The sequence below is a fragment of the Vidua macroura genome, chromosome 4 (assembly GCF_024509145.1).
Source record: "Vidua macroura isolate BioBank_ID:100142 chromosome 4, ASM2450914v1, whole genome shotgun sequence".
In the NCBI taxonomy this organism is placed as follows: domain Eukaryota; kingdom Metazoa; phylum Chordata; class Aves; order Passeriformes; family Viduidae; genus Vidua; species Vidua macroura.
Genome location: NC_071574.1, coordinates 52,172,560 through 52,195,095, shown reverse-complemented (window position 1 = coordinate 52,195,095; position 22,536 = coordinate 52,172,560).

Below are 22,536 nucleotides of genomic sequence, written 5' to 3'. Positions count from 1 at the left end.
TTTCAGATTTTTTTTAATGAGTTTAAAAATGCAAGTTCACCTGTCTCTGGTAATTTTCTCAATCTCTATTGGTTTAAATATATTCTTTGTCTTCAGACAAACAATACTGCACGACTCAGTACAAATTATGAATTATTATATCCTGCAGGAAAATAATTTAAAGTGTAATATATTCTACTTTCTGTTATTGTACAACATATGGCTAAAAGATAAAACTATATCTTAATTGCTCTGTGTTATTCATTACTCCACAAAATTTCTTCTTATCTGAAAAGACACACCTGTGTGTATATTGCCCTCATCACTGAGGTACCTTGTGAATTTTGCAGCTAGAGACACTGAAACATACCAAAGATGATAATTGCTCCAGTTGTCTCACAATGTTGTGGTATAGGACTTGGAATTCCCAAAATAATAAAATTACTCTGTAATAAACTTTTCCCTTTCTAGATATTCTTTCATAATTCTGTTTGGTTTCCTCTATTTCAAAAGAAAACTACACAACATATTTAGAAACTGAGGTATTAATGAGCAAAATTGAGATACCATATGTTTTTTTAAGATCTGTAATTTCAGAAATATCAGAAATATCTCGTATTGACTCAGGTCTCACCAGTAGCACTACACTTCTGTTAAATCACAACTAAATCTGAAATCATAACCCATTTCCTGGAAATGTGAGCTCCTTTTTTTGAGCACTACATTATCATAAATACGATGTCTCTTTGACTTATCAATAAAAAAATTACATAGCTTCAATATTATTTTTTTAATAATTCCCAAAAATCTGCTTAGTCACAGACAAGATATAAAAAGGATAGCTTCAGTAAAAGTTATCAGCTCATATTAATCTTTCTTTTAGCACTTTCATACTGATTTCAAATCACTGTATTATTTCAGGCTTTTTCTGTGACAAAAATTCATTCACACCTTCCCAGTAATTTTAGGATTTCTTTTTCTTTTTAATCTTCATACCTCTTTCAACTTTCTCACCAGTAAATTAGTCTTCTTTTGAAACACTGTTAAACAAATATGCTGCTTGAACTTTTTTTTATTTACCATGTTTGTTGTTTACTGTTGACCCTGATTTGATACACTGCATTTTCAGAGAGGATCTATTGTTCATCCAAACAGAAGAAGCTGTGCTGTGTACACAAAAATAAGTACATGTCTTTCTGACACTTCACAAATACCTCTACATACCTCAAAATATTCAAAAGACAGAAAAAAAAGATGAATGAAAAGGAAAGAAAACACTGAAGTCAAGTTTTGAATTGAAAGAACATTTTGGCTACACCCTCATTATACCTTAGAAATCCCTCTTGGCAATACTCTACACACGAACATTACTGAACAGACAAACCTTCAGTGAAAGCACTGGGGAAAGGTGGCGTTTGCATGGCTATGTCACTTTGTTGGACTATTTCTCTGAAAATTAGCTCACTAAAGGGAGGATCACATAGAAGTGGTCTGCCTTAGCTATATAAGAGCTCCCAGTCTCTTGTAAAGGTCTGTCTATCATTATTCATTTGAAGTAGATTTGTATTTGATTATGCAGTGCTCAAAATATTATTGAAGGAAAAGAAAGAGATAGGAGGATAATGAAAGAGAGAAAGCGAAAGACCAAAAGAAAGACATGCTTTGGGGTAAAAGTCACATTCTGAATTGAATTCATGTCTTTTAAAAATGACACAATGTAAAGTAATAATCTGGCATGTAGATCCAAACTAGGAAAAGGGAAAAGAAAAAGAGTTCTGTTAGACTGGGAAAATGTGAGTTGTATTATTATTTCTTCTTAGCATTAAGAATGCTGTAAATAAAATATCAGGTTTCATAAATGCCTTGTCCAGTTTAGTGGACATTTAGTGCATTTTATAGTACTGAAAGGAACAGAAATTGTATAAACAAATTGTTTCTTCAAAGAGTCGATGTATACAGGTTTCTGCCTTTACCATTTTCAAGGTATTTAACAGTTATTTAATAAAAATTAGTCCCCTCTTTCCATATGCTTATATTGTCTTTTTTATCTGTTTGAGCAAGCAACAGATTGAGGTGCAACAAAGGTAAGGATATAATTTGCTTGAATTGCTCCTAAAAGTCAATTTTTTTCTATAGTTATAGCTTTGATTTATTGACTTTCTAAACATTTGTCTTTCTTCTATTTGCCATGAATTCTGGGCTTATCTGGAAAATATTGCATTTTGCCTTGATAAGGATTTGAAATGGAAAGCCCTACATAGAGTGAATGCCACTGAATATTCAGTTGTTTGCTGTGTGTCCTTTTATGAATTTATGACATTTGAATTCTATAACAGAGCACTGAAAAGCAACCTTCCAGTTCACAGGAATATAAAAATCATTAATGTTTTTGACTATTCTGAGGACACAAACAGAAAACCTTTACTTGAAGAAAAATATAATACACAAACAATAAACATTTCCAAAAAAATCCTGGTAAAACTTAGCAAACACTCTTAGCATAGAAGTCTGTTTCCTTTTAGCTTTGACTCTACTAGATTTGAAATTCAGCAGATCACAATCCATGCAACCCTTACACAAAGCACCAAGTAACCCCAGTTTCAACTTAGTTCCAGTTTTATTCTTGTACACATCTGCAGTGAGGCTAACTAATAACAGAGGTGGTGGATAGAGAGAATCTTTGTCAGAAAAATAAGGAGAAAAAAAAAAAAAGAGAAAGAAGAAAGTCTTTTTCCTTAATCAGGCCCTCTTCTTCTCTGTAGGGATGTTCAAACAGTTAAGAGAGCACCTGCTGTTCATGGGGGGAGAAGCATTTGTTCAGCCAAAGGAAGTATTTTGCATAAAGCCTCGTGGATCAAGAGTGGCACCCAGTGGCTGATGCTTTGCCACAGCAATGCAGTTCCAAAAGCTGCACTCCCCTGACCTTCTGTCTATTGTGCTTTCTATGTGGAAGGAATAACCCTTAAGCCAGTGTGGCTTAATAGGATTAAGCCAAATATTGTTTGGTAGGTTTTTATCTTTTACTAAAGTCTTTTAATATTCCGAACAGCATGTAATGCATGATGTTTTCAAATACCAGTTTTATATAGGTTTTAGGCAGACTTTTACTAGTTAGGGCTAAAAATAGCATGCAGCCAACGTGAAAGAAGAATGACAAAGTCAATGTGAGAGAAAAATTTGGCAATTAATAAAAACAAAATGGCATCTTGGCATAATACCGTGAAAGCCTATAAGTTTAAGCAGTGCTTACATGTAACACAATTTTATACTAATTTTAATTAATAATATACTATTATCGTCATATTAATAATGCAGTAAGATTCCATTTTCTAAAAGTAAGTACACACATTATTTCTGTAAGGAATTACCTATATGGTTATACTCACATTGCTTCTTTTTAAGCCCTTATCATACCAGTGAATCAACAAAAGACTGCAAATTCTTCCAGACACAAACTGTGTTTTAAGATTTGTAGGCAGGATTAACTGAAATAGAAGGAAAAGAAAAAGGATCTATATTTAAATTTTGTGCTTTTCTTTCAAAGTGCTAAGGTAAATAAAGGTTAACTAAAGGCTGTTCCCTTACTGTTTTGAAGGAATAAATAATATCAAAATTACTCGTCTTTCAAAGTAATCATTACGAGGATTTTTTCCTGCCTGATGCTGTGGATAGGAGTGTTACTTGCTATGTGACAACACAGCCTATTTATTTCATTGTAGATGGTTAATCACTTCTTCACCACAGAACTAGTGAGATATACATACACACACACACACACACACACACACAAATCACTATATAACTACATAGATAAACATGTCTTATTCTCCCTGGGTCATTTATAATCCAAATAAGATAAACACTATCCTGCTCAGACTGCTGAACAGCATTTGTTGTATTAGTGCCCTCATATGCAATTAGGTAGTGTTACACTGATGGTAAAGGGTAAAAATAGTAACTGAAAATCTGCAGGGTTGAAAACCAGGACACAAACTTAGAAGTTAAGGTGAAAAAACATATAAGACTGTTCCTGGAAGATACAAACTGCAGATCAGGTGGCCTAATCTTCAGATAAATTTGGTTTCCTAAAAAATATGGGTGCATTTAAACATCTGAAAAAAAAAACCCCAGCCAATAAACAACCCCACTTTTTTTTCCCTTCTAACTATATATTTGTTAATAAGCTGATACTAAGGAAAGCTTTTCAATAGGTTTTCTAACATTTTCCTACGAAGATTCACTTCCAGTTATATTTTCAAATTCAGCCACACAGTTGGTTTTTTTGGGGTTTTTTTGTTTGGTTGGTCTTTTTTTTTCAGAAAATGGTATAGTACCCTGTTCTAAATGAAGTGTTCACTAGTTAAGACAACATTGTTTTGAAATACCAGGAAAATGCTGGTATTTCAAGAAGACTGCCTCTTGTAATCTATACCTTGTCTCTCTCCAAAACAGCCAGTTTTGGAGGTACCTCTGCTTTCTGTGAAGCAGATTCCAGTGCTCTGGCTGAGAATTCTAAAAAGTAGAGTTGCCTGTGTACTTTGTATTCTTCTTTTCAGAAGTAGGAACACAAATATAAATAGGTAGCCTAACAAAATCTCCAACAAACAAATTCTTCCAACCAAAAATCACCTGCAAGAGCTCAAAATCCATTAGTGCTTGACAGATGATAAGGACAGAATCCTATGGCATGAATATAAGACTAAATTCTACATGATTTGTCAATAAAAACTTCTAAAAATCTGCATATACATATACATATACATATACATATACATATACATATATATATATATATAAAACAAAATACTTTCTACAAAAAGGCTAGTTGCTTTCATACTTAAAACCTTAAGAAACAAAAGGCTTTATGGTGTTACCATTCCAAGGAGACATTCTCCTCCAAGCATTCTCTGCACTGCCCTTCTACCTGCCAAAGACAGTCTGATTAACACTTCCCTCTGGGAATCTTTTCTGCTAGACCAACACTCTGCTTTATCAGCTCCTTTGTAGCTTAGTGAAACAGCATCCATGACCTTTTGAAACCTCCTTGACCTTATATTAGAGTTTTCCATGGCTGAGAAATGTGATCACTTCTTCCAAAAGAATATTTGACAGCTATATTCAGTCACCCCAGAAACACTGTCGTCCCACTTATCACTGGCAAATAAAAATCAAGCAGCTAGGTGGTATTTTATATAAATAAAACACTTGCCCACAGCAAATTTCCTCTGCAAACTAGAAAGGAGAAGTTTACATTTCAGCTCATAGCCACTTACATTAGAAAAATTATACTTTGTACAAATATAAATGACAAAAAATGAACGGGGCTCATTATTAGCTTTTAGAAGAAATAAAGATGTAAAAGTAATAAACAATCACAACAGGATAGTTCAGGATGACAGGACCTTATATTATGCTTGCTGTGTTTCAGCAAATGAAGGCCATCAGAGAATACTTGAGGATCAGGAGAAATTATTTTACTCCCTTTGGAAACTATGTTTATTTACAACAAGGACATGGGCATTTTAATGCACACTATTATTTGAGCTATGTCCATTACAGGCATATTTTTAATGAACTGACATATTATTGCAATTAACACTGTTCCATACCAGCTACATGGGAGAAACTCACTGACAGACCAAGGAATTGCATTTCACAGTTTCATTTAACAATAGCTATCAGTTCATGCATCTTTTAGGGAGGCATTCTTATATACTGAGAGGTCTTGGATTTCCCATCCCCCTCTTGACTAATCTTATTACTCACAGTTCAGATATTTTACCACTACTATTAAGTATATTTAACCATTCCAGTTTGATACAGGTGAGCAAATTTTATACCAGAATTAACCTCAGAATGGCACGCATTAAGTAAAAACATGCAGTTTTTAATTGAAAAGTTACATGGACCTTAACCTCATATCCTCTTTCAGTTTTCAACTTAAGTTTACATGTTCTTTGTCCACTACCTTTGCACATGGTAAAGGCAACTTATAGTCCTCACCAAGAAGTCTCAGATCCTGTTGATTTTTTTTTGCCAGATGACTGTTTTGTGAGTCCTTCACAAAACATTATTTGATGTCTGCCTTTCAGGTGGTATCCCTGGGAGCAGACACATTGCTGTTATCCAGTGGTGGGCCCTTTTCCCTGTGACCATTTCTCCCTTTGCCTGTCAGCCATGTAGCAGATCCCACCAGCCCGGTATTTGCATCACTACAAAACCCAGGGTTGTACACTAAACCCTTCTTCTGCAACAAGGGAAGCAGGCATCAAAAAGGTGACTACGGAGAACATTTCAGAACTCCAGTAATAACTATGTATACTTTAGAGTATATCCTCTGCTGGCCTTTTGGTGAATCATAATTTTTCTGCAGCCCTCCAGCCAAGTTAATCCATGTATTGTAGCTTATTCTATTGAAAAAAAAAATGGCTGGAAATGAAGACTTAAATATTGTAAATATTGTTATGACATGCATGATTTTAAAGAAGCATTCAATGTTTGGAAGGTGTTGTAATTATCATTAAATTATAGGTGAAATAGAAAAAGCAACACACACAGAATAATGAATTGCTGCTCATATATAGTAGTCCTCATGCCCTGGTCACAAAACAACAAACTCAGGAGACTGAATGACCACCTGGCAAATCAATGATAACTCATAACTGCATTCTTTTACTCTTATCCCAGAAAACCAGTAGGCTCAATATTTTTCAGCTTTCATTACATTTCAGAATAAATTGGAAGAGAGAAATTTGATATTCTACATGGAACAATAACTTATTCAAGCATTCCAACATTTTGTTTCTACATAAAGCAAACTTTCCACAATAGCTTCTGCTCTGAATTTTTAATTTATATCTTTAATTTAGTTTTCTGTAGGCTCCTTTGCATTGCCACATTGTGATTCAGCTAAGCTCAAGTTCACAGTGTTGAATAAGCCTTCCAAGCAAGCTAAAGAATTTTTATGTCTTAGATCCAGTTGAATAGGTTCCTGCATTAAAACCATTGATGTGTGTGAACTAAACCTTACTCACTGTTAGTGTTGGGATAAAAAATTCAAAACTATAAAATCTGCCCTCTGAAACTCTGGAACCTGCTTTAGCATTAAAGGTAGTATCAACACATACCATAAGATAAATGATGCTTGTCTATTATTACAATATATAAGTATTCATATATATTTCATATAAATTCCTTACCAAAACAAAAAATTACTGTGACAGTCTATATCAGCAACATAAAGGTAAAATCTTTATTTTACTATCACACCAAATGAATATTTTAATTGGCACACTGATATAAAAAGGGTGCTTTTGGAAAAATTAGAATAAATATGAAATATTTAGAGCATATCCCAACTGCTATACAATGTCACACTGTGGCTTACTTATACTTCAGTAGAAACAAAAACATATAGGAAGTACCTGGCTTTACCAGTAGTAAAGTTCTTGCTTCAACTAATGGCCCGTATTCAGAAGGATGGCAAAAAAATAGAAATATTTGAGCTCCCATAACAACATCTTCATTCTCAAGTGTTCTGAAACCTATTCAGCACTGGTCCCAGAGGAGTGGAGAGATGTATATTTGAAGTGTATGCTTCCCAATTCTCATCTGAGCTTTTTCGGCTTCATACTTCTTCTACTACTACATATCAGAGATCTTCATCTATTTTGATATCAATCAAGAGAGTCATGATTCCAAGGACCATTTTAGAAGGCAGCTAAAATAGCCAGGCTGGCAATGGGTGTTCCAGCTATTCTCTTTCCTTCAGACAGCAAGGACAAAACTTAGGAAGAGAGAGCTGACTTTTCCTTTTCCAGTATTTCCTTTAAAAGATTTCGATTGCCGGGCCTGCTGATGCTGCAGATTTTTTTTTTTTTTTTTTACAGCAGGACAGCCATTGAAAGGAACAGAAAACTGTCAATACCGTGTTTTTTCACTAAGGTGCAAACAGCTGAGCCAAAATGAAATTCTATTATTTGCAGATAAAGTGAAAACTGTGAGACAACCAGGATGTACCTGTCCTACACTTAGGGGGTTTTTTGCTTCCCAATATACTTTGAGTTAAATATTAATTATCAGGAAAAGGTATCTGCACCATAAAACAGAGATTAAAAAGAAAAGAAAAAAAAAAAAAAAGGGAAAAACAAAAAACAAGCTGTTATCAACTGTGACTGAGTGAAACTAAAGATCATGCCAGAGAGCTTAATAGCAGTGCAGTGGTCACAGAAGCCTGGTGTTTAAAAATTAATTTCCAGTTTGAAGCTGTTAGTGCCAGTGCCAAGAGCATACAAAGTACATTTGTTCATCACCAGAGCTAGTTTCAGAGTAGAAAATTCAAGAGAAAGACAATGAGGCCTCTCCAGTTTCTAAAATAGATCTGGGAAATGTTTAAAATCTCCAGGCAATGAAAAATAGATTTCCACAAAAGAATAGCTAAAGGGCAAATTAGAGAAATAACTTGTCACATTTTACATGCCTATAAACTTGTCTACTTCACAAATGATGGCCTCCTATTAATTAGATAAAAAGCTAATCAGATGTAATTTAGTTTTCTCTGAAACAGATATTTAGGGAACATATTCTGATCTCTCCATTCCCACTTGAAAGAAAAGAGATGTTTATTAGACCATTGACTTCTTGAAACAGAAACAAATATTTTACCACTTTTCATGCTCTGAGTCAAAAGAGAAAAAGATTTGCAAATTCAGTCACTGAGCTGTAAATACATTCCCGCAGCTACTCACAAGCATAGCAGAAAGATTTCATTGTACCCATCCAAGATGTCACTGTATGCATTGAGATCAAACAGTTTGTACTTTCATCTGTGAACACTGTGAACCTAAAATTCCTGAACAAGTCTGAGCACGCCTGACCAGCAGTTCTAATATTTTAACAGAGATATTGAGAATGTGTTTTATCTATGCAGGCACTATCACCTGCTCCACTTCCAGCACTTCAGTGAATGAAAGCAGTGACCTAACGAGATAACATTTCACACTGCAGGAGCACCAAAAGCAAGCAAGCACATTTTGAAATTATGAAAGCCAAGACTGTTCTAAAGACCAGCTTTTGATCATTGATAGCATTGTTTCTGTATGAAAAGTAGATGAAAATAATTTTTGCTTTCAGAACAACAGGAAGTTATTCATTGTAAACAAATCTGTATTGAGTTCTGTTCAATAAACAAAGATTTATTTATGTAAGAAATGCTTATTATTTACACCTACTAGACAGATAGACAAAAAAAGTCCTGAAACGTTTTGTGGATTTATTTGTTTGCTACTTTCTATTCAGGGCATGTCAGTGGTCATCTAATACTTAGAGTTTGTTTCTCTTCCTTGATTGGTTGGTTAAGTGCTTTTAAATGGAAAAATATATTAATCTTTTTATTGCAGAAATACTTATTTGCATGCAAATATATGTCTCTCTAAGTAGAGTACCTATCCTCCAAAAATCCATTGGAACAATAAGGCATTCACATGAAGATTTGTAAATAGCAAATAAAAAAGGGGCAGGAATATGGTGAAACATGACAGCTGTTCAGAATTTAAATTTATGCTTTCTAGCATCTCAACAAAAAAATTCAGTTGCTCTGATTATCCACTGCATGTTCTTTGCTGAGCCATGCCCCAAATGAGTGGCTGCAGTGAGTGATGTTTCACATGACTTTACAGCATAGTTAGAAATACCTGTTAAGAGTTTAATCTTAAAGCAGCAACAAAATATGAATGAAACTAATAATGGTATTGATAATGAGCTTTCAGCCTAGCAGCTGGCAACATGACAAGGGCTATGGCTGGCAGCTGAAGTTAGACAAATACAGCCTTTTAATCAGGTACACATTTTTACCTGTGAGGGGAAGTAATTAGAACAGGTTACACAGGTTCCTCTTGGCACCTTAAAAATCAAGACAGTATTTTCTTTCATTGCAGGTGAAAAATTGAGGATGTCCTATGGCCTATATTGTGAAATGAAATCATCACACTGAATGCATCTGATCACTTATTCAGAAAGTCCTTCAAACAGATACTGGCTTTGCCATTTGCTAACTACCACAGCTATTGAAATCATAATGCTACTGAAATTGTCAAGCTTAAAACCCAAGAGAAAGCAAGACTTAAAAGGAGATGAGATTTTTCTGAAAAGGTTAAGTGAAAAGGGGAAACAGGACTAAGAAGACAAGATTAGGGCAACATAAATGATTCTACAGATTGAAACAGATACTATACATTCTGAGACTGAAGTTAGGAATAGTCATTCTGTGCTTAATTTATCATGTTATTCATTTTTATTATCATATTTATTATGTTTGAAAGGAAAAAGGAAATCAGTACCTGTAAAACAGATAAGATGAGAAAAACAGCAAAGAAAATTATGCCAAAGGTTATATTTCCCTTGTTGTGCATGATGACCACCCTGCAAGCCCCAAAATCTGTTCCTGATGTGTTCTAAGTGTGCAATAATGCCACAAATAAAGAAAATAAGCATATTTTCTATTCATTATTTAGAAAGCAGTATCTTAATCTCAGTTTTAGCTGTACAACTTTAATAGAAAGGACAAAGCAGGACAAAGAAGTGCCAATTTTTTCTATACCCACTGCATCAAGGTTTAGTACACAGGCTGAGGAGAGCACAGATACTTATTAAAGATGCTGACAGTGGCGTAAAAAGTAATTACAGTACTGTGCCTCCCTTTATAACAAACAACTCTACTTCCCTATCTTATTTTGAGGTGACCCAAAGCCTTAAATTAGAATTCTCAGGGTTTCCCACACAGGCAAACACTGCAGGATTTGAACATGTGGATATGCTTACTGCTCATATCGCTTACTGCTAAATATAATTATAGCATTTATGAATTTAAATCTTAATGACAACAAATGCAGTAGCTCCACTACTTTTGTACTTGAGATGTCACTTTTAGTTCTTCCTCAAATGGTATATTAAAAATGGGGGAACATTCAGAGGGTAAAAGAGAGAATTTTTCCCCCTTCCTTCCCTCCATTTTTCTCATTTCAGCTAAGGTACTGGGGTTTTTGGAGAGACTTCCATGCAACACACAGAAACACTGATGCAAACCCTTAAATATTTGTTAAATCTTCCCTGAAAATAAATTAATAAATTAAAAGGAATTGCTTGCAACAAATTTTCCTGTCTCAAGATCTGAATGAGGTTTGAGGAAACTGGTGATTGACCACTATCTCTGCTAAAGGAGAAGAATCTATAACCAAGAAGGGCTAGGAATTTGTGAAGAACAAGACTGTCTGACTGATTTCCTAGCACTTTGTGAGCATGTAATTAAATGCATGAAGAGGATTCAGTTGACATAAAGTACTTGCATCTTTCAGAAATGTTTGAGAAGATTCAACACTAAAAGCTTAGACAGGAACAAATCTACCACAAACATAGTCTTGGAAGATGGGCAACATTTTATGAGATGAAAGCTGATATAACGATGGAAAACAAAGGGTTAAGTCTTAATAGTTTGTGTCTAGGATAGAGAAGAACCACAGGTGATGTCCCATGGAGATGACTTTGGGTACTGTCTTGGTTGTCTAACGAGCTGAAACATGCAGGCTAGAGGGGTCATTGGTCTGCCTTAATAATCTGGTGTCTATACAACTCTCTGTCCTCTTATAGGTGATTGTGTTTTTCCAGTACTTTGGGTTTATGCATTTACTGAAGAACAGAAAATATGTGAGGTAAAAATTAGAAAGCAATTGTATGAAGTTGTGTATGTACAACAAATTAAAGTCCAGATCTGGTTCAGATCCTATCTATCAGATCCCTATCTAAGCATGGGCATATGCAAGTTATGTGGCCTTTCAGAGGGCATCCCATGTTAGAGATAGCTCAGCCTACTTTAATTAGAATGTCTGTGAGCAGTTTACAACATTTTTCATAACCTCTGTTATTTTAAGTTGTCTAGGCTTTTGCTTTATTTTTAATATTGCGTCTGTGAGACAGGAATATTCATCTTCTCTTGGCTTTATTTTTTGTCCTGTTGGCTTTGTTTTAAGTATCATGTCTTATCCACCAGCAGCAGTTCAGTAAGGCCTATTACATTTTGACAGTTTGAAACATGTAGCTGTGACAATAAGGTGCTGCTGTAGTGAACATAGCCATTTCTACCAAAGGAACAGCAATATATTTGATAGTGAAAGGGGAAAAGTAGTACAATCCATTTTTGCCCCTTTTGCTTCTGTGAATGTTATCTCCTTTCTAATTAATTCCTTCTTACTCTTTTCATAATTTCACAGTGCTGTAGGTGCCATTGAGCAAAGTAACTCAAGCATGTGCATTGACCCTGAGAACATAAAGCAGCAACATGAGTGAGGAATGGCTAGATGTGATGTGGCACATCCTGAGGTAGTCCTCATAGAGGCAGCCTCAGTCTTGGGAGCTGCAGATTCTGTATGGTTTAGGTAGCTACATACCCTAATGAAAGGATCACTTGAACAGACACATTTCCAGTTTGTCTGAGATTATGACTCCAAGGACTGTACAAGTTCACATGCTTAAAGTATTCATAAATCTCAGACCTTTGAACCTCATAAACTTCCTTTATCTCCTATTCTGCAACATTATTTACTTAGTTTTTTGGGGAGAGAGAGCTTGCTATATTCCTGTTTAGGAATATAACTAATATAGCTTAGAAATATAGCTTTTTTAAATTTTCCAAACAAGTACATAATGGTATTAGCATGAAGTTCTGTGAACATTTTCGTTGCTCCTTCTGCAGAATTTCTTTGCCATCTGTTTCCACATTTCCTTGCACCAAGTTTGCCCAGGTATCATGGACAACTGTGGTTAGACACCTTCAGCAGGGGGGACATGCAATGAGACTTTTTCCCTGCACCACTGTGAAATGATGCCCCATCAGAAGACTTCTGTTATCAATATCAGTGAATCCAACCTGACATCTACAATGGATCTGAAGCAGCTCTTTACTGTGGAGGTTGTCTGCTTGGTGATGTTATCACCCTTACATTAATGTACTACCAGAAGTTTAGTTGTACTTTCATGGTTCTCACAGGAATATATTGTCTGGTATATTCTCAATTTAGAATGAGCTTTTCAGTTAAAAGAAAATTTAAAATCCTGGAGATCTGAGATTGACATCCTATAGCATTAAATAGGAGCATCTTTTGTTCCTAAAAGCTCTGAGAAACAGAAAAGTTATACATAGGTCATGAAAAATAAATAGAAACCCAGAATATTTATGAATATTTTAGACATATGATTTATGTATACAATAGTATTTGAAAGTAAAAAAATCAATTATATTATTTATAAAGATAATTTTCTTGTAATTCTTTAGGAATTTTATTATTCCTTCTCTTTGTTTTGCACTTCAATAGATTACTTTGCTTTGTCATGACTATCAATGCTTCAAAAGTTTTGCTAAAGTATTTTAATTTAAATGGTTGTATTTACAGTTATTATATCATATTAATATTCCAGTAGGCATAAAATTTTCACTAAATAATATTGAATAATTAAGAAGAAATACATTATTTATCAGATAGGAATGGTTTAATACATAAAATAAAATGCTATTGTGCTATGTCTGTGTTTTTAATATCTGTTATTGAAACCTCAAGTTGATATTGGTAAATTACTTTCTACCATATAGACTAAGGAAATTTTAATTGCAAATCAACTACTATTGTACAGATACAGAGGACATTATCTAGTCTTGTAAATATGAAAATGAACATGTCTTGTTTATTCCCCACTCTAAAAAAAAAGGTGGGCGGGGAGGGTTAAAGTACCTGAAGACCTGTGGATAGTAAAAGCTAACTTTTCTACTTACTGTAGTTATTACTAAGTTGTCTACTTACTGTAGCATCTCACAATTCCTTTTGGATCACTGCCCAAAGGGATATCTTATCAAGTAATTCATTACATATAAATGCTCTTCTTTGCTATGTGCCTTGTGATATTCTTCAGAAAAAGCCTGAAATAACTATTATGGGGGACTCTGACAGTGATTATGAAAAGGAGGTCATATTCTGAAATGCGAATAATTGAGACTTTTCCAAAAATAGTCTGTTGATGTAAAATTTCACAGTTTCAATTTTCTGTGGAGTCTCCTGGTTTCTCTTCATAAATGTTTAAGGAATAGTCTTTCAAAATGCTCTCACAAAGAAACTTTTCAGCTCTATTTTTCTTTCTTGACCCTTTTCTTGAAAATAAATCTTATCAACATCAAGCAAATCTAATACAAAGGTGATGTTCCGTCTACATATTAACCTTGTATCTTCAGGAAATTAACTTCCTGTGATATCATTGTTTCTTTCTTTTCCCTCACATCTGAACATATTTTTTATCTTGTTTTCCAGGTCTGACTCTGTTGAGAAGGGAGTCTCAAAGGCTTTGTCTAAAATTGAGGACCTACATACGTGAGCACAGCCCAGCTGGCCACTCAGTGGCCACAGGGGATACAGCTGCACACCATCCTCCTCCCCAAGGGTGAAGGAAAACTCCTGTGTCCTGCACTGCAAAGAGCAGCAAGTGACTGGTGATTCAGTGGGATGGGCCAAAAAATAGGAGCAGGATCTGGAGATAACAGCAGAGGGAATCAGTAAGGAAGTTAAATATATTGTGGGTCTAGAGAGAGACAGCTATATCATTAGGGGAGATGGAACACCTGCCATAAATGCAAAAATAGCACACACAAAGTGGATATTTGTAGAGATTCTAGTTATTCTCAAAATTTCAGTTAACATTCCTAACTGTCATAATCTTTGATACACTCAAATGGTGGAGAATTAGATGCCTGAAATAACATGAATGCCAGAAAACTAGTCAGTGCAGGGTACTACCAGCAGTCCATCTCTAGGAGAATTCTAGGATCAAATCCCTGAGATGCATAGTAGAAGTAAAGAAGCAGGCAGCATAAACATGCTGAGGTCTCTTGACAAAGAAATATAATGAAGCTATGAGACTGGCTGCACCTGGGATTAGGAGATGAGGAATGAGTCTTTCTATAGCAAAATTCTGCAAAACCTTGGATGCCACAATTGGAATCTGAAGTGACCTATACACTGATAAATAGTACTTCTTACTGGCCAAATTTAAAATGTTAGAAACAATTAGAATTTCATCAGAAATTCTAATGTTGTGTGTAACTGCAGCACCTCAAGGAAAGCAGTACAAAGGTATCTCAATTGAGGTCTGGAAGAGTGATCATACAAATAATTTTATTTACCACTTGTTTTTGCCTGAAAAGACGATAATCCAAATTACTCTTCATCCTAGAGGGAGTCAAACCTTCTACCTAAAGGTAAACAACACTGACAGCAATAACAAAAGTGCAGAGGTAATTATAACTCAATACTGAAAAGCATTTGAGTAAAGATTTTAAAATGAAAGTGGACTTTGTGTGTTCTGAATTACACAAGTACTGACATAATTACAGATACAGAAAAAATGTACCTGAACAGCACAGAATAAAACATTCTTTATCTGTACCTCACACAAAACTTCATGTCTTTTTTTTTTTCAAGTTAGTTTAACCCATCATAAAATTCTGTTTTGGGACATGTGCTTTTACAACATTCTGTTTTGAGACTGCTGTTTAGAACATGAAACTTCTTCAGCAGGTATTGCATACCTACACCAGGATTTATATTACATTATTTTAGCACTTAGATTGTTGGATTGTGTCTGTAGGGAAAGGGAAGAACATCCATGAAAATGTTTTTTTGTTTGGGTTGTGCATCTTTTATTCATTTCTCTTTGTTGTTTTACTTGATAGAAACCAGGAGACATTGTTTGTCTTGCATTTAAGGAAATATGAGTCAAATTTCTCAAAGTGGAATCAACATATGAAAAATACATAAAGAATCATGCAAATGCTTGGACTATGATGGAAATAAATCTGATATAAACAATAATAAATTATTAAACTTAAGTTAAAATATCCATTAAATCTATAGATGTGCAATCTATTTTCCTATTCATCTTAATTTTTATATTGCCACTGAACCATTAAATAAAACACACATAACCTTTTCAAAAACACAATAGTAGGTGCAAATACAGCAACAATCAAAATAAATATGCTCACTGCTGTTGAAAGACATGGTTCTGTTGGTTAAATACACTTGGGAATATTATTTTCTGTCACAGCGAAAATATAAATTTACTTTAATCCCTATAGATACTTTAAAATTTACAGAAAGTCCAGGGCTATATTGCCATACAAATGGGAATATTCTTGATAGATTGGGTTACAAAGTGTAAAATTGACTGCAGAGAAAATCCTGAAGATTTTTGCAGCAAGTGAATCCTGGTGCAGGGGTGCGGGGGAATCATGAAAGTGTTTCTAATATGGCATTTGCAGGTGCTGAAATGTTATTACTAAGCTACCAACTGCTTTGAGGAGTCAGATGTGAAAAATTCCTTTCTGGTATCAGAGGATCCACCACTGAAACAAGGTAAGAAAGAATTTGTATGCGAGTGGCTTCAGTTTCTGCAGAAATCTTTTGCACATCATGAAACCTGAAAGGCTCCTCATTAGGATTCATTTGTAGATAAATGAACATGCTTTGCATGAAATCCAAACAGAAACTCAAGTGAAAAAGCTGCTTTTTAAAAGCCTGGAAGCAATTTCACAGACATTGCAATGCAGCAGTTTCCAAATAATTTATTTAAATCTCTGACTGTAGGTCCCATTTTTTTCTAATTATGAATTGGAAGCACCAGTTTTCAGCATGTCCTGGTAATGCTGTACTGAACCTGTAAACCATTCAATATGAAATTATAATGAAACAATAAAATACTGAGTAAAATCTCAAATCAGTGGGAACAGAATAACCTCCGGTGTTGGAAAAGGGCTCCACAACCTCTCCTTTCTCAGAGCCTACCTCCACTCAGCCATGTTTGCAACTTGGTATTTTAGCATCTAGCTAAGGTTTGAACAGGGAACAAAGTGTAAGTGCAGGACGAACCACATGAGGGCCATGGCAGCCCTCCAGCTGCTCCTGGCATCATATGGCGTTGAGCAACGGGAGAAAAAATTACGGTGCCCAAGCTGGCAAAATAAATGTATTTTAACATTAAATATTCAAGCAATGAATATTGCACAACGAAAAAAAGAGACAACAGAAGAATAAACCCTATTAATAAACTTATCTGTATGTTTACCTGTTCAACATAGGGGCATCAAAGAACTAGAGATTTGTCATCTTAGCATGTAAGATCAGTGGGATACACTCTGATTCCTTCCAAGGAAGGACATTCTTGCTGGTGGTGGTACCTCTGCCTAGACCACAGGTGTCCATCAGCCTGGGTGAATTCAGCCATACTTGCCCAGTGCTGGTGTCCAGGCACTGGCAGGAGGAGCTGTGGGATTGCTGGAAACTGCTGGGTCCAGGCAGTTCCAAGTGACCCACCACAGGGTATGGGGGAGTTCCTCAGCCAAGATGGCTGCACCTCTGGGAAATCATATTTGAGAAAGGGCAAAAATGCTGCATGGCAGCTCTGAGAGAGAGGGGTGAGAGGAATCAGAAACAGCCCTGCAGACACCTAGGTGGAGTCCATGAAGAAGGAGGGGCAAGAGGTTCTCAAGGCACTGGAGCAGCCCATGTGGTTCTCAGCCCATGGAGAACCACAGTGGAGCAGATATCCTTCTCCAGCCCCGGAGGATCCACCAGTGGAGCACACGGGCTGCATCTCATGGACGTGACCCATGCCTGAGCAGTCTGTGAAGAACAGCAGCCCATGGGAAGGACACTGGCACAGTTAGTGGAAGACTGCAGCCTGTGGGATGAACCCCACACTGGAGCAAGGGAACAGCATGAAGCAAAACGAGTAGCAGGGAAAGTTTATTTTAGTGTCTCAGTATAAACCTGTGCTTACTTTGACATTTCCTTTTCCATTTTCCGTTTTGCCACTCTGCAGGAATATATGACACATGAAAATAAACCTCTCCTTGCTCATAACAATAAAATTTCTAAAAGCAGGTTAGCCCACTGAAATCCTGAATTACCTTTATTTCAAATTATCATGTTTTCTAGCAGCTTTGCAGTTCTTCTCATTTTGGTCATGAGAAGATCATGACCAAAAATTACCAAGAAAGCAATAAAGTTACTTTCTTTTAACTGGAAGCTTTTTAACTGGAAACTTTAATTGTTTCAAGTGCAGCAAGTTTTAGTGAAAAAAAGAAATTATATTTTTAAAGCACCTAAATAAATGTGGAAAAAAAATCATATGCATTTTTTTAAATTAAATAAAAAATTTCCTTATATTGGTACTCTTGGCCCATATAATCAAGTTCACAACAGTATTAGTTAAGGACAGGTAATTTTACACATAAATAAAATAGTCATTGAAAAAAGCTTTGCCATTAACATTATGTTGATTATTTCATTAATCATACCATGGATGGCATGAAAATCATGCTGATTCTTAAAGTTAAGCAATATGATTCAAATTCTAGATAAAAGAAAATATATGACCTACATACCCCAGGAAAGAAAGCCAGAAGCTCTGGAATTTTGAACACTAGAAAAATGCTCACAAATTTTATCTCATTAATTATGTGTAAAATTTATTAAAGGAGTCATTTTAAATACAGGGAAAATAATACAATTCTTTTTATCAAAAATATATTGGTTTTATCAATTTTTTTATTTTGCATCTGGTTTTGCTTGTGTTCTATACTTAAAGCTAATAATTTGCTTTGTCAATTCTCTTTCTTTACCCCATTCTTTTACAGTGTTAAAAATAAGATTTAAAGCAGCCAAAAGTCCGAGTATATAGGCACCTGTTTTTTTGCTGCATGGATTTGAGCACCACTGAAGTCCTCTGTTCATCTTTAGGCCATGGCATATTATATCAACATTATCTCCATACATGGCACCAGAATGGAGCTGGAAAGATAACCTAGTGCCTCTCCAATGCAGGATCACTCTCAGCTATTTCATTCCTGACAGATCATGTTAGTCATGTGCTCAGAGGCTCCTTTAACTCCTTAGACAACATGCAGTGCCTCACAGGCATCTGGTAAATTTCCTGGCATCTGAACTCAATAATAGGTACTTCAATTCAGCCCATTTTTTTCTTGCTCAGTCATAAATGAAAATAATAGAGCTTTTTTATTACTTTTCAGTAGCTGTGTTGGCATTTTGAGACAGTTAGTGACCTGCTCTCCTGAAATTAAATAGTGCTTGTATTTTAAAATCTTTCTCACCAAAATGGGAAATGACAAGCCAAAAAAACATGCCAAAGAAAATGATGGGGGAATTACATTGGATCATAAGCTTAATATGTCAGTGTCACATTGTGACAATGTAGTGGCCTGTAAAAGAGGGAAACACCATACTGAGATGTACAGTCCTTGCTTCTACTCTTCACATTACTCACCTGAAAGAATAATTGTAAATTTCTTTCCCTTTGCTTTCTTGGTCAATGCAATATGCATTTTCATCTCTTATGGCAAGTGTATATGCTCAAAACAATTGCCTTGCTTTCAAAACCTGAAGATTAAAAAAACCCTATATTTCCATCAGATTAAGACTATCCCACTTTAATATTAATTTAAGAATGACAAAATAAGCAGGTTTTACCATGCCAACATAACCATGTGCTTTGCTTTACAGAGGTGGCTTTGGCTTTCTTCTTGGTTTTGATTTGTTTGTTTGTGTTGTTGTTGGTTGATTGTTTTTTAGCAGTGTGTGTATACATATGTATGCATACATATATAAATATGTATATATGTATACATATACATATATATTACATAGGGTAAATAATTGCAAATGTATAATTTTGCTAATAAACTTTGAGTTTAATTCCATTTTCTCATTATCAACATTCAATGCTGCTGGCCAACTCCTTTGCCACACTGTTCATGTGGATATTGAAGAGGCTTCAGCAGAGCTCCACACATTCATGTAAATTATATCTTCATATTGTGCCATGCCATATCCTGCATTCATTCTTATATTACTGATTAGTCCTTTCACACTTTGTCCACACACAGTTCTTTCTACTTGTGGCTTATTCTAACTGTAGAAAATAGAGCACACCTCCTGGTTTAAACGGATTAAACTGAAACCATTTCTTTTACTCTCACCGTACTCCTCCTGGACACATACAAAGTAGAAGTCAAAATCAAGTCCCTGGTTAGGCCAAGGTGTATACTTCAGCCACCTTCAGGGAAACCAGGGTTTCATCCCAAAGGACCACATTCAGACTTCAGTTGCCTTTCATCTCTGAAAACATGCAAGTACCAAAAAAAAAGTAAATAATTATTTTTATTTAACTGTTTCTTGAGAGGAGTGCAGACAACACCTATATTTTCTCAGTGAGGTGTTCTGCCTGTATGGTTGATACAACATTGGTTACTACAAATATACAGGTTACACCTTGCAGGAAAATGAAAAATACTCCTAGTTTGCATCAAATCACTGATTCTCAACCTTTCTTCCTTCCCACAAACACCAATGCACTTGCATGGCAGCAATTTCTTTGAAGCTGTAATTTGAAGGACCAGCTCACTGGTCCACTGACAACAGGGAGACTCAGTGCTAGGAAAGAGCAAGACTGGGCTTGAAAGCAATGATTTTGGAAACCTAAGAAAGTAGTTCCAGTAAGGATCATAATTTAACTCACCAGACATTATAAAGAAACTAAAACTGCCAGCAAAGAGCAACACATACAAAGGATAGGCATATGTGTGAAATACTGCCTTTCTTGATGTTGATGATTTAGGGCTCAAGGTAAACCTTGAATTCACAGTTTAAAACTCTGTCATGGAGCAAGACATCCCCACTGATCTTCACAAAGGAGCAGAAAGGTCTCAGATTTTGCTTTTTAGAAAATGACAGAAGAGACTGAAGTTTAGATGTATATTCAAAAGGAGTCAGAAAGGAAGCAACAAAAAAGGATGAAATTTTAATGGAAAGTACACGAATAGGCATGAAAACAATTAGTGAGAGACAAAAATCAAGAATAAAAAGTAAAGGAAAGGAAAGACAAAGCTCAGAAGAAACACATTGTTAGTGAAAAATAACCTTTAAGGAAAAGTACTAGGGTCATAATTCCCTAAATAGCTCAGGAACCCTCTGGAGGCTTTTTCTGCATGCAGTGCTTGTGCAGGCAGTACCACAACGTGAACACAACCAAGGTTATGATGCTTGCATATTCTACCAAGCATGACAATTTGGACAGAGAGATGTGCAATTTTTGCATATCATTGAAAGACCAACTGCATTGCAGTAACAGATAAAAAATGCTATTTGGCAAAAATGCTGCTATTTGATAAAAGTGCTGCTATTTGAGAAAAGTATGCACATGTCAGAGAACTGGAAATAGGAATTTGTTGTATTTCTGTTGCTGAGGCTAATTGATCTTAGTGGACTTGGGATTTTTTGTTTGGTTGGGGTTTTAAACAACAATGAAAACTATCATTTCTTGAATCTCTGATTTTGTTTTTCTTTAGATAGTGTGCCATTTTTAGACTGTCTTAATGCCTGATAAGTGTGTGGGTTTCTGCAGATAGAATTTGACAGTGAGTAAGGCCAGCAGATGAAAATTCCTGATTCCATTTTAGTTGTTCTGTCTCATTTGAGCATCTTTGGAGAGTTCAAGGGGATATTTCACAGTTTTCAGTACAGTTGAAAACTGCCAGGTTTATTTCCACAGACCTTTGCCATAATTTTGTTTCAGAGATGACTTCATGCTTCTGAAATACATTTTTTCCTCCTTTGTCTTCAGATCCTGCGTTCTATAATTCACTTTTTGGTTGTCATGATAATCTTTTTAGTGATATCTTGTAGCAGTCAGAGGCCCTGCAAGGCCTCCATGGTGGTCACTAGCCTAAGATAAGAAATGCAGAGTCATGATGAGTGGACTAGAGCTGCCCCTCTTCCGCACTCAGACACCTGTTATCTCTCTGTAAGGCTATAGGTTGTATTCTCCTCGACCCTAGCCATTGGAGGATTTCCAATCCACCAGAAGCCTACTTAAACCCTCACCTCTGCCCAGTTCAGTGGAAGAGCTGTCACTGGAACCCTTTGCAGAAGCTGCCAATAAAGACATCTCCACAGAACTCCACACATCCTTCACCTCTCTCTATCCCTGCGTCTGCTGAGGCACTTTGCGAGTGCAGAGCTGAAATCACTGAGAGCTGAAATCACTCCACAAGTGCTCGCTAAAGTTGCCAGTGGCTCGGAGTGAGCCGGGGGGCCCAGGCAGGCTGCGCCTCATCAGCACAGCGCTATCCGGGACACCTACGGTGGCTGCTGCCCCGGGGGCCAGACGGAACCCCGAGACCCCAGGCCGCAATAATATCTGAGTGCTTAGGAAATGATCCATCAGACATTCAGGTTACCACGGAACTTGTGTAGCAGTTAATTTTGCATAAGTATGATACTACGTAAAATCCAGACTATAAAGCAGTCAATGTGTCAATGATTAAGAAAACAAGTGAATCACTATGACACTGTTTACTGTACTTCGTAAAAAATCCAAATTAAAGCCTCATATAATTCTAGAGACCTGAAATCTGGAAGAATCTTACACTGATCACAACATCAACCC